At 35.9% G+C, this 16,058-nt stretch overlaps 1 long non-coding RNA gene across 1 annotated transcript in view; it reads left to right on the top strand.

Annotated features, from left to right (window-relative positions):
* The window catches only part of LOC105504998, a 309,713-nt gene extending 295,027 nt beyond the window's left edge, over positions 1-14,686 (top strand). Inside the window, exon 3 of the long non-coding RNA XR_001000681.1 lies at positions 13,682-14,686. This is a non-coding gene — a long non-coding RNA (uncharacterized LOC105504998). The remainder of the gene's footprint in view (positions 1-13,681) is intronic.
* The last annotated feature ends 1,372 nt before the right edge of the window (positions 14,687-16,058 follow it).

Here is a 16,058-nt window from a genome sequence, read left to right as displayed (position 1 = left end):
AAGGAGGTATCTTAAGGGACGGGGGGTGTCAGGACGGCAGAGCTCGGGGCTCCTGCAACTGCATATCCTAACGAAGCCAAGGGGAGAAGAAGCCTGGGAGACAGGGGAAGGACATTTCATAGCCGGTGTGTAGTAGTCAAACTATAAGAAGCCAGCTGCCCTTCGTCAGTAAGCAACAAAGGAGAGAATAAAAAGCTAGGCAAAGTGGAGAAGCGGCAACTGGAAACAGTGGGGGCCCTGAAACATCTCATGGAAATACTTAAGACATTTTTATATCTCTATGTAGTGGTTTGTAACTTTTCATTTAAAAAAAAATTCCACGAGAACAGTGCACATGTATCTTACGAGCTGTGATGCAGCCTTTGCTATCACCCAAAGACAGAGGCCACTCGGTAGAACAGCTTGCTTTTTGATGAAGTCCTCAGAAAGCTCTAGTTATACCAATCAAGCCAAAGAAAAAGGATCATCTCTACAGCAAATACTAAAGAGAACTAAATTTGGAAAACATGGGATCCTACATTTCTTATCTGCCACAAACTGCAGTTTCCCTTTAAGGAATTCCCTTTAAGGAAAATAAGCATGAGCCGCAATTTATCATTGGTACAATTATCATTCATATTCCTCAAATCGTACATGCCTGGTTGGCTTAGAAAGAAGTACTAGGATCTGCAGTGTCCTTCCCTCCTTTTCTGAGCACTGATAAGGGGACTGTTAAGAAAAGTTATCCTCAGCAAATTATCAATTGCTGAATCATAAAATGAGAGAAATTGGATGCAGCTTTGGCTTTGTCTATTTCTTCTTTCCCACACCAAAATGGAATCTTGAGTGAAAAATTGCAGCATCTCTACCCTGTAATGAAATGTGCAGAAGAAATGAAAAACGCATTACTTTACCCCATGTGTATGTACTACATCATTACACCACTGAGAATGTTTCACTAATGATACAGAACATATGGGGGCTCTTACATAATGAACTACAATGAGGTACATTAAAAATATAGATGAGTTTAATTTTATATATTTAATAAACTTTTATAAGGCAGTTTCATAATACTTCTACAGATGGTAATTATTCCCACTGGTGGAGTCCAGGCTGTGTGTTATTACAAAGTTTGCACCAGCATAACTAGGAAGGGATCTGGTTAGCCAAAATGAAGGATATCCTAAGTTCCAAACTCTCGTTTTAATAAATTGGGCTGTGGACTCATTTTCTTCATGTCTTTCTGTGTGTTTGCCACAAAGCTGTGAAAGAAGATTCTTTCATTCAGTGTAGTATGTTTGCATTCGTGATAACCACTTCCATTTCTTCCTGAGGTGGTTGCTCTCTCCTTTCCTTCCCTCCTACGAAGAAGAAACATGGGACATTTTTTAAAAGTTACCATCCTATGGGAGGCTGAGGCAGGAGAATGGCGTGAACCTTGGAGGCAGAGCTTGCAGTGAGCCGAGATGGCATCACTGCACTCCAGCCTGGGCGACAGAGCGAGACTCCGTCTCAGGGAAAAAAAAAAAAAATTACCATCCTAGTGCCACAGAGATATGAAAATACTGTTTTGATAGAGAATCGGCATGCTTTCTAATACAGCACATAATTGGATTTTACAGTCTTCAAGAACTAATTTGGCTTATAGTTAGTATTTTATGATCAATGTATTGAATTTAGATGATAGTTTTCCATTGGATCTATATGAATTTTGTTCAGTAAAACCTCAGTCTTTAGTATTTTCGGAGAGTAAAACTTTACCTTAAGATTTCAAAGAGGAAGAAAAAGCTTATTTTGCACAATTCTGATTTTTGTACACTGGTGTCCACATCCAGCAACAGGCTGCAACACTTCAGAAACTCCCATTGTAGTGTAAAACTCAGTAAAATCTGATTTTCTATTAGGATAATTTTATATAACCCTTGTTACATCTCAATTTAAGGAAATAATTAGAGCAAATTAGATCACAGGAAAGTTTAATTAGCCCATGATAGTTTTGAATTAAAGTTCATTGAAAATTAGAAAAGCCTGAGAATTTGGTTCATTATGTGATAACTTAGCATCATACATCTAATAGCATCCTGGGAAAGTGACGGGGTATGGCAGTGGTCCTGGAGGGTGGTGTGCTCAGTGACCTAGAACCAGAGACTGTGCTGTGAAAGCCTAATGGTCGGGGGCTAGATGATAGCACATGGAGACCCAACTATTTCCAGTGTGTTAAATTCCAGGTTAAAGCCTCCTAATCTTGATTTTTGCATTTGTGATACTCACTTTACCTGAGGAGTTCATTAAACAGCTATTATTTAAACTAAAGAAAAAAAATCATATTCCCGTACCGTATTTGCTGGAAGCCTTAAGATATTATAACTTGAAGATTCTATCTTAAACATATATGAGGCAGTGACTTTTCTGGTTTTAAGTATTTTCACTGTTCTATAACTTTTGTCACAATCACATAAGAGCTTTCCACAAATACAATGTGCAGAGAATGTGGCTTAATGTTTACTTTGTATACACAGAGGATTTGGCAAATCTTTTACTGATAATTAATGCCTTTAATTAAAATTTATTTAGTCATGGTGACTTAATTCGGATTAAAGTCAATAATTAAGCTCTACCTTTAAAGCCTGGCTGAAATCTCCACTCTTTCAATAAGTCTCCATGAACTTTCATCCAGTTAGTTCCCCCATTCCCTTGCAACTCCCTTTCTAATCAGCCTTCAATTAAGGTCATTTATGCATGCTTCTAACCCGCCTGTGTAAGTCAAGGATTCCTGTCATTCATCTTTGCACCAGCCACAGCACTCGGCACAGGGTTTTGCCTATAATAGGTGTTCAATAAATATTTATTTTACTGATCATTAATGTGAGGAGGTATGTATTCAGACCATGTGGCTTTGAAACACATCTATGTGCAGTGAAAACGTGTGAATTTCTTCTTTCAATGAGCAGCTCAGTGTCCACATGATCACCACCACCCATCTCCTCTGACATCTCTATCCATCTCAATTCAGACCAATGAATTCAGTGTGGAAAGCAGGAATCACACCAGCCAAAATCTTGTTACGTCAGTATTTTGTATCATAAGTTAGCCTTCAAACATTGAATTTAGCAGATTATACAGATCAACCATGAAATTGAATTTGACTTCTGCTGAATACAATGAGTCATAATCAGACCCTTCTGCACAGGGGAGTTTAAATAAACCCAGTAAAATATTTCCGCAGAAGTAATTGGAAGCATTTGAACATGTATTACTCTCAAATTAATAATAGGAATCTTTTGATTGCAATTTCACCATGTAGATATTGTTCTATACCTCTTTCCATTGGTTCCCATCAAAACACATACATTTTGTTATCTAAGGACCAATACTTAATTTTGGAGAATAGTTAATGTTAATTTCATATTGGTATTTAATAAAAATGTCTAATATTTACAATAATAGAGGCTGTTATAACTGATCACACTTCTATCCAACATGAGACAATGAAGGCAACTGGCCAAGGCTCACATGGCAGAGCAGAGGGCATATAGGGTTAGATAGCTGTGCTTTTCTTCTCTTGTTAGGATGTTGAGCTATACCACTGCATTGAGTCTATTACCTAAAACTGGTTTACCTAGTGTAATGTCTGAAGCATGGACCCTGAATATCCCTCACATAAATTTTGCTTCTGAAATCATTTTAGACTTATATTTAGGCAAGATGTCTGATACGGGGATTTGAAGTATTCCAAATAAAACAACGCACATTGAGAAAAGATGACTTGAGTGGCCTTATCAATGCTTTACCATTTAGTAAGGGGAATGGATGGTCTAACCCTGTCAACTTACCGAATTGAGGATTTTTGACTAAAATATCATTGTACTCTACATGGATGAATTTTATGGTATTTAAATTACATCTCAATAAGTGGTTTTATTAAAAAGTACATTTCCTGAATAACTGCCGACTACCTACATAACTGTGAATAGTTTCAAAAGTCACCCAGATTGGACTATTCAGAGTAAGTGTTGTTTTAGACAAAAGATTTGAGAGCTAGAATCTGTAACTTTTCTAATCACAAAAACTAGAGTCCCAGATCAGATGAATGATTTGACCAATATTTCATAGTAAGTTAAAGGCAAAGACAGGTTTTGAAGTCCATTCTCCTAAGTACCCGAGAGCAAAACTTGCTACTTGAAGTTCTCTTGAGTTAATTGCATTGCACCCTGTCTTCTAGGGTCTACACTTTTTCTAAGATTTGTGATCTCTCAGGTAATAGGTAGTGTTATGCTTAAGAGTCAGATCACTTGGTACTAGCCCCAGAACTTAAAAGTATCTAAATGAAATAAAGTTGGATTTAAATAAATATTTTTGGGGAAAGGAAAAATGCTTTCTCATTTTCTTATTTAATTAACGTTATCATATCTTTCATTTTAAGGTATTTAAAATTATTTCTGGAAAGGAGTATGAGCAAATGTAAAATTTCAAAAATAAAAAAAGTCATAACTTTGGTGTTACACTGTCTACGCTGTTGATTGTCTCTGAAATCAAAAGCTCTGTATCTTAAGTCTGTGAGCTCTAAGCCATTTTGTTAAATAAAACTTTTTGAATTTTTCTCTATAAACCAAAACAGACCACTATACTTGCAGCAAATATCCATTTCATTGTACCACATTGTGGTTGAATTCACCATTTTTAAAAAAGAAAACATTTTTTAACCTTTATTTTTAGCTTTTGTTCTAATTTCACTTTAAGAAATGTGTTTCATATTTGCAGCCAAATGAACTTCATATTTGCAACAATAAGAAAGATGTGCTTCTTTGAAAACTAACCCCTGTTTTTCTGAGACATATAAAAGAAAACTGATATTAATGGGGAGATACACCATATTCCAATATGGAGAAAAGGTTTTTCAAAAACTAGGTTCTTCCTAATTTCTAGGTTTAATTTGGTTTTATTCCAAATTAACAATTTTTTTCTTAAATTTTACAACTGTTCTAAAATTGATCTTATCTGGTCTTATCCTTTTTCTTTTTAAGAAAATGGGTGGGGAGCAGAAACTGAAGATAAATTGATGTAGATTTTTAAACGTAGTAAAAGCTGTAACAATAAAATCTATGGTACTGACATGGATCAATGAAAACAAATGGAAGCTAGGGGGGAAAAGACTCTAATATATACGTACTAGAATTTAAAGGAAATGGAAAGATTTTTAAAAGCTACATCTTCTGGTGTTTGCTATGGGTAGCAAAAGATATCTCTTTCAGACCTTTCCAAACATCTAATCCCTTCCTGCTTGTAGAAGTTGTTTTGATGGGGGAGAGGGCTGAAATAATTCAACCAAGGGACTTAATCCACAAAATTTGAAGCATTCTAAAGAAAAAATGTGATGCCAAAGTTGTCTGTTCTTTGTGAAGTTAAACTTAGAGGGCTAGACTGCTCTTTTAGCCATGAATGCTACCTTAGAAAGCAGGTCCTGAGATAAGTATTTTTCTCCAAGTAGTTTATTAGTGATCCTAGGAAATACTGGCAGGGGAGCAGAGAAGTAAGACCGGGAGGGAAGGCAGCCCAGACAGTTTTTATCAAGCACCTTACCACTGTGGGTAAGTGGAGCCTGATCTTGCTGGGGAAATGTGAGCACTGGTGTAAAACATACACTTAGACTCATCCACTCCAACCAAAGATGAGACCACTGACGTATTTACACAGCACATTCTCTGTTACTGGTCTAGGGGTGCTGGATTGGGGAGAAGGATAGGTGTTACTCTCTAGGCACTTCTAATCTGCTGCTCCTGTAGACAACACAAAATTTAGTGGCCAGGTAAAGCCTCAGGTAAGTAAATGGAGGTGCTGTTAGTTGGAAGTCAGACCGGCAAAGCTCTGAAGTGCTAAAGGCTAGGGGAAAGAGATGAAGAAAGAACTAGCACTATCTGACACAAAGGCCAAAACTCTAGGAGCTTAACTTCACACAGTAAAGAAATAAGGATTTTTGGTGTTCCTGTGATAACCTGAACTGAAAAAACAACAAAAAGCTGTTTTTGTTGGGAAGGAAAGCTGACCATTGTTGAGCTCGGGAAAGACTTGTGATGGGAAAGATAAATCAGTACGGAGGAATCAACCTGGCATCTGGCCAGTCTAAGGAGGAATCACTGTGACCATGATCTGGGGGTGCCACTGAAGAATTTTAGATGCAGTGATGTTTCACAATGAATCTTGGGGTGTTTCTCTGTCTGTGTTATACTCTCCCTCAATTACCTCCAAACTCTCAGTAAGAATTCAAGTGTAATAGCCTTGTGTTAGCAGTGCCTTGGGAAATAAAGACAAAGGGACTGTGTCCCTGCTAAAATGAAGCTGTTCAGAGTGGTGATATGATGGTCACACGTGTTTCACAATTGAGCAAGGGTTTGGCATGAGATGTAAACACTCTGAGAATGGAAGTCTCACAGGTATCCCTGGAAATATTAGGGAGACTGCTAGCAATGCTGTTACTTCATATAGATTTGATTTTTAAAGAATGACAGCAGAAGGCTATAGGACTCTTCTGAATTTACTTAAAATTTTGATGTATTGCTTATTTGAAATTTTTGCATTAGTTTTGGTTTTTCAAATACTGTATTGAAATATTACTTATATTGATGACTGAAGGCTTTTTGATTTCCCCTTTAAATTTTTCCCTGAGGTGAGTTCCTTACTCATTTGAACCAAATGCTCAACTTCACATACAGATATTTGGGCCCCACCTTATTTAAAAAAAAAAAAAAAAAAAAAGTAGTATCAGTTCCCCGGGCCAAAGGAAATGGTGATGGGAATTGATTTGCTATTTGGGGTGGTGGGGCGGGGGAAGAGGTTCTAAGCTCATTCTTTGTAGCAAATACATTTTTATTAATGTGTTAAAAATTTAAAATAACATTAGATTTTTGGGTACAGAAGGGACTTCTAAGCATAAAACAAAAGAAACTACAAAGAAAAATATGCATAAATTTGCATAAAATTAAAGCTATTCATGTCAATAATCATGAAACAGAGAATCTAACAAATATTTGTAAAAACTAAGTTATTAATACATTAAGATTTTTGAAAAGTAATTTTGAAGTTAGAATAAAGATCCTTAAAGCTATCTGTACTTCTTAATACAGGAATCTCATTGCTAAAAACTTACCCTGATAAAATAGAGATGTGGCCAAAGATTTGTGTGTATCTGTAGTGTTTTATAGCTTACCAGTAATAACAAAAATTCTTGAATCTAAATGTAAAATTACAGGAATAAAGAAATTATGACCTAACCATAGGATGGAAGATTATACACATATAAAAAGTATGCTTTTAAAGATGATTTAAACTGGCCTTGAGCAACAGCAGTGGGTCTACATGGGTGAAGGGACAACGGGAAAATGCCTTTGAGCTGACCATGATCATTGTAATGGAGACTAGACTTGACTGAAGGACAATTTGGAAGATCCTTCTTCCAGAGTTTTTTGGATTGTGTAAGTTCTATGGTTCTGAGTAAGATCATAAGAGGAAATAAAAAAAATGACAAGTTGGATTTCCTAGGATGCCAAATGTGGTTTGATTTAGAAAAATAAATATCATGCAGGAAATATAATCTCACAGTGATGGGATTATGGGTGATTTTCATTTTCCTGTTCATATTATGTTTTTCAGCATTATATTTAAGAATGTGTTCCTGGAGCAAAGGTTTTCTTCTCTCCCAGCTTATCACTTTGGTATATCTTCCAGATGTTTTAAAGAAACTTCTTTCAAATAAATGTGATAATTTTGAGCTGTAGGAAAAGGCCTACAGCTTGAAAGTGGAATTATTTTTCCCAGTAACTTTCATATTTTAATAATATAAAGCCAGGCTTAGGAAGCATATACGTAAAAGGAATGAGATGGCAGCAGAAGTGTAATGTATGTTTCAGCAAACAAATGTCAGAAGATGCTTTTTCAGATGAAGTTATAAGACAATTCTTTTGTCCTGGTTGGTGAAGGTTTTATCAATTGCTGAGATGTTCATTGTTCACTCATTCTGTGTGAAATCACAGGTTGTAACATTAGGAACACGAAACTGAGCATCATGGGCCTGAGTTTCCAGTGCCTCTTCTAACACTCTCCATCCAGGAGAGCTTAGCTTCCATTCACCTACCAGAACTTCCTTGTCTGCAAAAGGAGGAACTTTCTGAAAATCTTTTTTGATTTTTTCAGTTGCATCTCTTTGAAGTATTTGCAAATAAGATTTTATTAAATCAATATTTATTCATAAGTGGAATTCACCATTAGAACTGCCCACTTGGAGCTTACAAAATATATGCCAACCAGTGATTGCATTTTATACAATTCCTTGTATCTGTAAACCTGGGCATAAAAGTTCATAAGAGACTCCAACCCAGAATCCTGAGAAAGCAATCCTCTTCATGTAGTCAAATAACAAAGAATCTCCCATTAGAAGATACAAAGAGATAGAAAGATATGATATACAAATGTCATTATATGATACATATTTAAAATTACATCTATGACATATACACTGCACCTTAGAACAAACTTTTCATGTAAATTTGGCAATTTTTGATGAAATTTTAAGGTACATCTTTAGGGATACTGATGCCACAAAAATGGACAGTGAATGTACTTTAAGAATAACAATGAATCTAAAGTACAGTACCACTATGTTTGCTCAATGGAAATATCCAGTGCTGTACCACAAATGTTAAATTGTTCTTCCTTAGAGAGTGACATCATGCAGGAAATTCAAATCAAATATCAAATAATTCTTTTTTAATTACAAAGGAAGCATCTCCTCTGTTTTCTCCCCTGTGGTCTGCTTTTTATTTTGTCTCTGACTCAATGACTTCAGTGAATCACTGGGTACAGTTGGCTATCCAACTCGAAAGATATATTGACTGGCAGGCTTATTTATTTACCTCCCCCCAAAAAGGAAGAAAAATCTTTTAAAAACTCATTGACACTCCCCACTTTGAGCACAAAGAGGAACATCTTAGATGAACTGTGAGCTAAGGAGAAGGGGAGTAGCCAGGATGGCATATTTTGAATGTGATGCCACCTCTCAGATGGCTTTCATTTTCATGCCCGGGAGCATCTTAAAAAAAGAAGCTGGATATTGCATATAAAGTTTAGAGAATTGAGTATTGTCTACTAAAGCAACAAGATTTACGAGAAACGTCTGGCTCAATTGCATTAAGAAAAAAAATGATTTAAAAAAAAAAAATCACTTCCCCGCCTTTTAAAATGAAAACCATCTGCAATGAAAAATTTAAAATGATAAATCTTCTCCTTTCACACTGCTACTGATAAATGGTTAGTTTTCCTCCTCTTTTTGGAGGGAGCGGAAAAAGGATTTAGAAATATGTGATATTCATGCATGCAGACTTTTGGTTAAATATCTATATACTCTTTTTCTGGAATTTTGAATAAGATTCTAAGTTTGTATTATAATCATCATATGATATTACGAGAGCTATCACATGAAAACTCCAGGCTGTAACTTTTTGGAGTTGAGGTTCAGTAACATTTGACCTTTCTTAGCTATGAAAAAAATTTGTTTCAATACATACAGCGATTTCAAATTCATGGAATATATTTATGTCAAGATCTACTCAATGTAAAACATTTTAAATTAGCCAGTTTATGCAAGCTTATGTTTATATTTGATGTTAAATATTTAATGTTTTTTATGGTGAAACCTCTTAATTTTGATTTAAAACAATCTATGGATTCTAACATTCTGAACATAAGAGGAATAAATCCATAATCCTTTTTTTCTTCTCTAATTCATGTGCCCCCAGATACACAAAGAAAGTGGGTAATGATTAAAGTTAATAATGCTACATGCTAGTGTCTTTTGTTTGTTCCATACTATAAAAGCCTATAGGCAAGTGTCCATTGTTTCATCTTACCCAGATCTTAACAAATAGTGAGATCCTAAAGAAATAGCAATGACTGAATTCACATAAAATCATTCTCCATATACTGTCGCCCCCAGATTATGAATCTAGAGGGCACTGATTTACACATGGCTTACTCTGAAGCAGGAGTGAGTAGAACTGTCCCTAATGGGGGCATCTGTTCCTTTCCTCAAAAAAGGGGCACTCAGGCTCCTTCCGAAACATGTGAGTTTAATTGGAAATTCTGGGTGCCTACTTTACTAGTCATAAACTAAGTAATTGTTTCCTAATGCAAGCTGGCAGTGCCATTGAGGGCAGATTATACAGACCTGCCATCCTGAGGTGTTCTAAATAAGTGACAAATCATTAACAGCAGGTCTCTGGATCTCTGAGTGAGCTCTGTGGCTGCTACTGGAGGGAAACAAGACCAGAGAGGAGCGACGGAGATCTGAGCAGGCAGAAGCTGCTGCATTAATGACTGGCATTGTCAGCACTGTGCGCTGGGGATGACTGCAGCATCTTTACTTTCACCTTCTCAGGGGTGTTGCTATGGGTACCATCTGAGAGGTGTCATAGAAAAGAAAGAGCAGGAGGTAGACTGAACAACATAAGGAAGTAAAGGATATGCAGTGGCATAACAATATGAAGACATTCTTCCCATACAAACGAGTGTGTTGCATACTTCGATAGGGACCCATTAAATATGGAGGATGGCAGACAGGAGAATTGGTTGAATTGTCAACAAATGGCAAAAGGTGCTTTGGAACTATTTTATGGCCCCAATTATCCATAAAGATAATCGTAGTACTGGACCTTTATCACTTGGGTACAATCTTTTGTCACTAAATTAATTTATGAGCCTCTGGGAATTGTATGCATGCGTGGTGTATGGGTGTTTTTGCAGTATGGCAAGACTGGGGGAAACTCTTCATTATTTTAAAGGCTGTTTCCCCCCCCCCCCTTTTCAAACTCCTGCTGTCTCCCCGGTCAGAGATTCTGTGAAGGTGCCAACTCCCTAGCACTTTGACGTTGAAATGAATCATGGTAGCCTTCCCTCTCTGTAATATGCTAATCATCATCAGCCCAAATCTCTCTTTCATACTTTAGTCGCCTTTGGATAAAAGTCAGAAAAAAAATTATTAGGAGCATTTTAACAAATTGCAGCATTTCAGTGATTATGTAGCAGTTGTCAGATTCCTTCCTGGCAGAGTTGGAAAACTGACATTCTTACTTTCCCAAGTTTATGCTATTTTAATAAGTTGAATAAACAATGTTGAGGTAGAAAACATTTTGCTACCCCCCTTATTATATATAGTGTTATAATCAGAGTCCAGCCATATATATATATTTATAGAGGAGATTATGAAAAACATTCTGGTGAGAACACAGAGCAACTTCCCCTCATTTGATTGAAAACAAAGTTCATATTTTGTGGGTCATGTGGCATTCAGCCTTTCCAAACTGGCTTGAGTAGTTTCTATAAAATATGTAGCTGGAAATTTTGGTTCTTTCAGTTTTCTTCTTTCTTGTATTTACTTTTTTTTTTAACTTGTTTTTCTGTTTTAAAATCATGGTAGTTGCTGGGAATGTCAACCAAAATAACATTCATAACCTGAAACTACCACCCATTATTTTCACACATATATCATATAACTGTCACTGGAAACCAAATTCTGGGGTGAGTTGACCAAACTCTTGGGAGGCTATTGCAGATACTTTTCTATAAAAAATGTTTTTACTAAAATCACACAAAAGAACCCTTGGCCCTGGCCCTACTGCATAGTTATTTTTTTTAAGGCATCAGTTTACTCAGGCAAAGAAACAGGAGATGTTCTTAGAAAGGGATGAGGTCCTGACTTGCAGACACTTCTTTTTCTGGCTATAACTTAAGATGTAGATCGTTGGTAGAACTAGAAGTAGATATTTATGGGAAAATGAAATTGGATTTGACTAAGCAGTGAGAGCTAAGACAGATTTGAAAATAGAGGACCTGATCTGTATTCATCAATTTGTTCATGAATTCAACATTTATGGAACAGCTTCCATGCATCGGGTACTGTACTTGATATTAGGGAAACAAAGATGAATAAGACACAGGCCTCTTCCAAGGAACTTGCAGTCTAGAAGACATGGTCTTTATTTTATTTTTATTAAAAAAGATGAGGTCTCAGTCTCTTGCCCAGGCTGGGGAGCAGTGGTGCCATCACAGCTCACTGCATCCTCAAACTCCTGGGCCCTAGGGCTCCTCCTGCCTCAGTATCCTGAGTACCTGGGACTATGGGAATACCCCACCATGCCTGGCTAATTAAAACAACTTTTTTTTTTTTGTAGAGATGGTATTTCCCTATGTTGCCTAAGCTGGTTTTGAACTCCTGGGCTCAAGTGATACTCCCACCTTGGCCCCCCAAACTGCTGGGATTATAGGCATGAGTCTTTGTGCCTGGCTGAAGACAGTCTTTAAATAGCTTATTATATAATGCTGTGAGTAGCATGCAAGCATAATAGTGTGATCTGAGACGTCTAAAAATGAGGGCAGTAGTGAGATTATAATTCACTAAGTGGTTTCCAGCGTATAAAATAAAATGAATGCTTTAATTTCCAAAGGCTCTTAAGGTAGGAAAAACAATTTGAAGTATTAAAAACAAGAGAAGTACATTGAAGGTGGTATTACAAACTCCTCGCTAGGCAAGGGTAAGATGAGAGCCAACACAAGGGATGTAGTTTGGAGAACCACAGAATAGACCTCAAAATTTGGGACTTAATTACCTATATGTTACTGTATCCACCTTGAAAAGAAAATGCTGTTTGCTGAATTAAGTCATTATTTCTGTAAAGTGTGCCCTAATGGCAAGTAAGAATTAAAAGGTTCTTAAAGTCATTCTTGGGTTCGAGCTGTATATAACCAGGGCATTTTTTTTTTTTTTGGTAATGGAGTTTCTTAAAATGAATTATTATCTTTTATTACAGGCTTCAAAATAATTGTTCTTCTAGCTATGATGTCAAGTTATATCTAGTCCAGCCAGAGTAGTATTGTGAAGAAATAATTTCTATCACAAAAGTCAGTCATTATTCAATTAACTAATTCTATCACTAAATTTGGCTTTTGTTTTGAATTTCTTTCTTTTCCAGATTTGAAAGTTGTTTACAGATACTAGAAACATTCAGAGTAGTATGTGCGGTTTGTAACATTACTAACTCAGCACTGTTACTTACTAAACAATAATGCCACCTGTCATTAGTAACAATAAAAAGTAGCACCCATTAAATCTTGCAAGATAACCAGAGGCCATCAAGTCATCCTCAATACTGCAAATTTTAGTAAAGTTTATAAAATGATCCAGCTGATTTAAAAATTGGATTTCAATATATTTACAACCTCCAAATGTATTACAACATGATTATAAATTGCTCTGGGAATTTTTTTATACTCAAAAAAGGTCAGCTTTTACTACAATGTAAAATTTAGAGCCCTTATTGAAATATGTCTTCCAGAAAGCTGTGAGGAAGTTTTATGCAACCATTAAATATATAAACACTTGTAAAGGACAGTGTATCTATATACACATATGTGTATATGTGTGTGTGTATTCATATTTACATAAAGCATGTGTGAATATACATTCTCATATTTATCTGTACATATGTCTGCCCCTGCATCTGGAAGAATATATTTGTGTTTGTAGAGTTGGTCCAGTGTTCATATCCAAATGCAAATTTTGACTCTTAGAAGCATATTTGTATCTTTTCCTTTCTCAGTAGTTTTGCCAGTTGGTGTATTTCTTTGCTTATTTCCACTTGTTCTTCCTCTGCAGCATCCCCCATGAAGTGGCGCTGAAAGATCACGTTAGCACAGTTCCATGATGTGAAATACCACAAGTCTGCAATTTTCGGTCTTGAGAGTGTCGCTGGGCTGAGAGGATGGAAATCTTTCAGTAATTATACCAGTTTGTATTCGTCTCACATTTGGGACCAAATACAAATCCGATCCACTCTTTCTCCCTGTGAATATTCATAAAAAACAAAGTGCCAATTCTGGTCTAATCATGTATGGAACCAAATATGTTGATGAGTCCTAAGTATATACTGTGTGTCTGTATACATATGAATATATATATTTGTACACACTAATTTTGCTTGTGTCCTCCTCTGTGCAATTTGTTTGTTTAGTATAGGGGTTGCTGTTATAATGTGTTAATAAGCTGCTGAAAGCTTGGCACCTATTACTTGAAATGACAGCTATGTTAGAAGCCTATTAACACTCCATAGCAGCAGCTCTGCAGCTACTAGAAATGAATTTCAAAGAAGGTAAATGAACAAAAGCGATTCATATCTCTTAGGAAAGCAAATACCATGCCTAGAACCATATATACTTTGGAAATGTACAGTGTATAAAATGAAAAACCTCTTCCAGTTAAAGAAACAGCGGAAGGGAATATTTGGAGAAAGGAAGACTGCCTAAAAGATTTCCCAACAACCTTGAAGACATAAATGTAAAGGATACCAAACATAACTTCCTCTCTTTGTTTCTATTGTATTTAAACCAGAGCTGTGTCAAACTTACAGGAACAGAATATAGTACAGGTAGAGGAAATTCACTTTTCATGAGCAAAAGTTAAATCATCTGGATTTAGCTCAAACTTTTTCTTAGTTTCTGAGCTTAGAAGGATACCCTGTGCTATTGTTCTCTGAAGCAGGGCTCTTTGAGTCAGCTTGCTCTGCTTTTGAACTACTTTACTTTTGACTGTCATTGGAGTCTGCAAGATGGTTGAAAGTCCTGGGTAAACCTTAATCATGATAATAAAAATGTGGTAAGTTAAGTTCAGAGTAGGTGTTTTTCTTTCTCCTTTTTGTGATACAGTATGTGTGGGGGTGTGTGTATGGCAAGGTGGGAGCTGGGTTATATGCTGAGAGTACAGTTCCATAATTCTAGGTTAAATTAAGATTTAACTGTACTAACTTTTTAAGGCCCTTGCTTTTGAAATCAGCTGTAATGAAAAGCAAGTACTTTTACATTTCAACTTATGCATGCACAGAAATTAAAAATTGCTTTCAGAGTTTGTGTAAAACTAGCAGTGAAAAGTTATAATAGGCAGTTTCATCTTTAGAATAATTTATATTACCTCTTTAATATCAGGACAGTAACACATAGCATTATCTTTGTGTTCACAGCACCATAATATCTATTATGTAGAATGTTTTATATACCGTGCTATTCATGATATTTCTGTGAATGGCTACTATGACTTCTAAAAAAGAAAAGCTGGAAAGGTCTTGGGAGAGAAAGAAAATGGGTGTAGACTCTAAAAATCTGTATAAATATAAGCCAAACATTCTTTACGTGCATGTGTGCATGTACAAATAAGGCTTTACAAATTAGATTGGGATAGATTGTCATGGAGGAGGAAAGAGGTGAAAATAAAGGCAATCCTCTTATCACTGAGACTCAATACAAAATGTGTTTTGAATGTTGTCTAAATATTCAAACTCCGATTTCCCAGGTAAGCTGACACTACCCTTGCCCTTTGGTACACTAACTAGAAATGCTCTTAGGTGAAATCCTGTCAACCAAAACTTAGTTTCCACAGCCCTTCTGTACACTAATAGTACGTTGACAATTGATGCTCGTTATGAATTTAAAGGTAATTTTGTGTTTGTTGAATCACTAACAGTTTAATTATGCTCAGTATTGTTTGTACAGAATGATTTTAAAAAATGGATTCTAACATCTTAATGTGTAACCCATGTATGATATAGATAGTAACTCTATAATTCAGAGTAATTGATTAACCCAAATGCCCCTACTTCATATCTAGCAGAGAACAGGCTAAATTTAAATTAAGCAGCATCTTATTAGCATTTTTAAAGACTTGTATTGAGAAGTGCCAATTACCAGTTCTCTGTGAGCTGCCCAAATATTAGAATGTTCTGAATGTATGGAATGGAATATGATCATTCAAACAGTAAAGCAACAAAACTAAAACTGTATAACATTAGTATTCCCTAAATTGGTAAACATTAAAGTAATTGTATTTCCTTGCTCTTTAAAATAATCATTTGATTTTAACCTTTTATTTAAAACATAACATATATATGGAATAATTCATGAAGCAAAAACGTATAGTTCAATAACTTACCATGAAAAACACCCACGTGGCCATCACTTGCCAGCATCTTAGAATGTTTTTTCCA

This window comes from Colobus angolensis, unplaced genomic scaffold (assembly GCF_000951035.1).
Source record: "Colobus angolensis palliatus isolate OR3802 unplaced genomic scaffold, Cang.pa_1.0 Scaffold97, whole genome shotgun sequence".
NCBI classification, from domain to species: domain Eukaryota; kingdom Metazoa; phylum Chordata; class Mammalia; order Primates; family Cercopithecidae; genus Colobus; species Colobus angolensis.
This window is presented reverse-complemented; position numbering and strand designations above follow the sequence as displayed.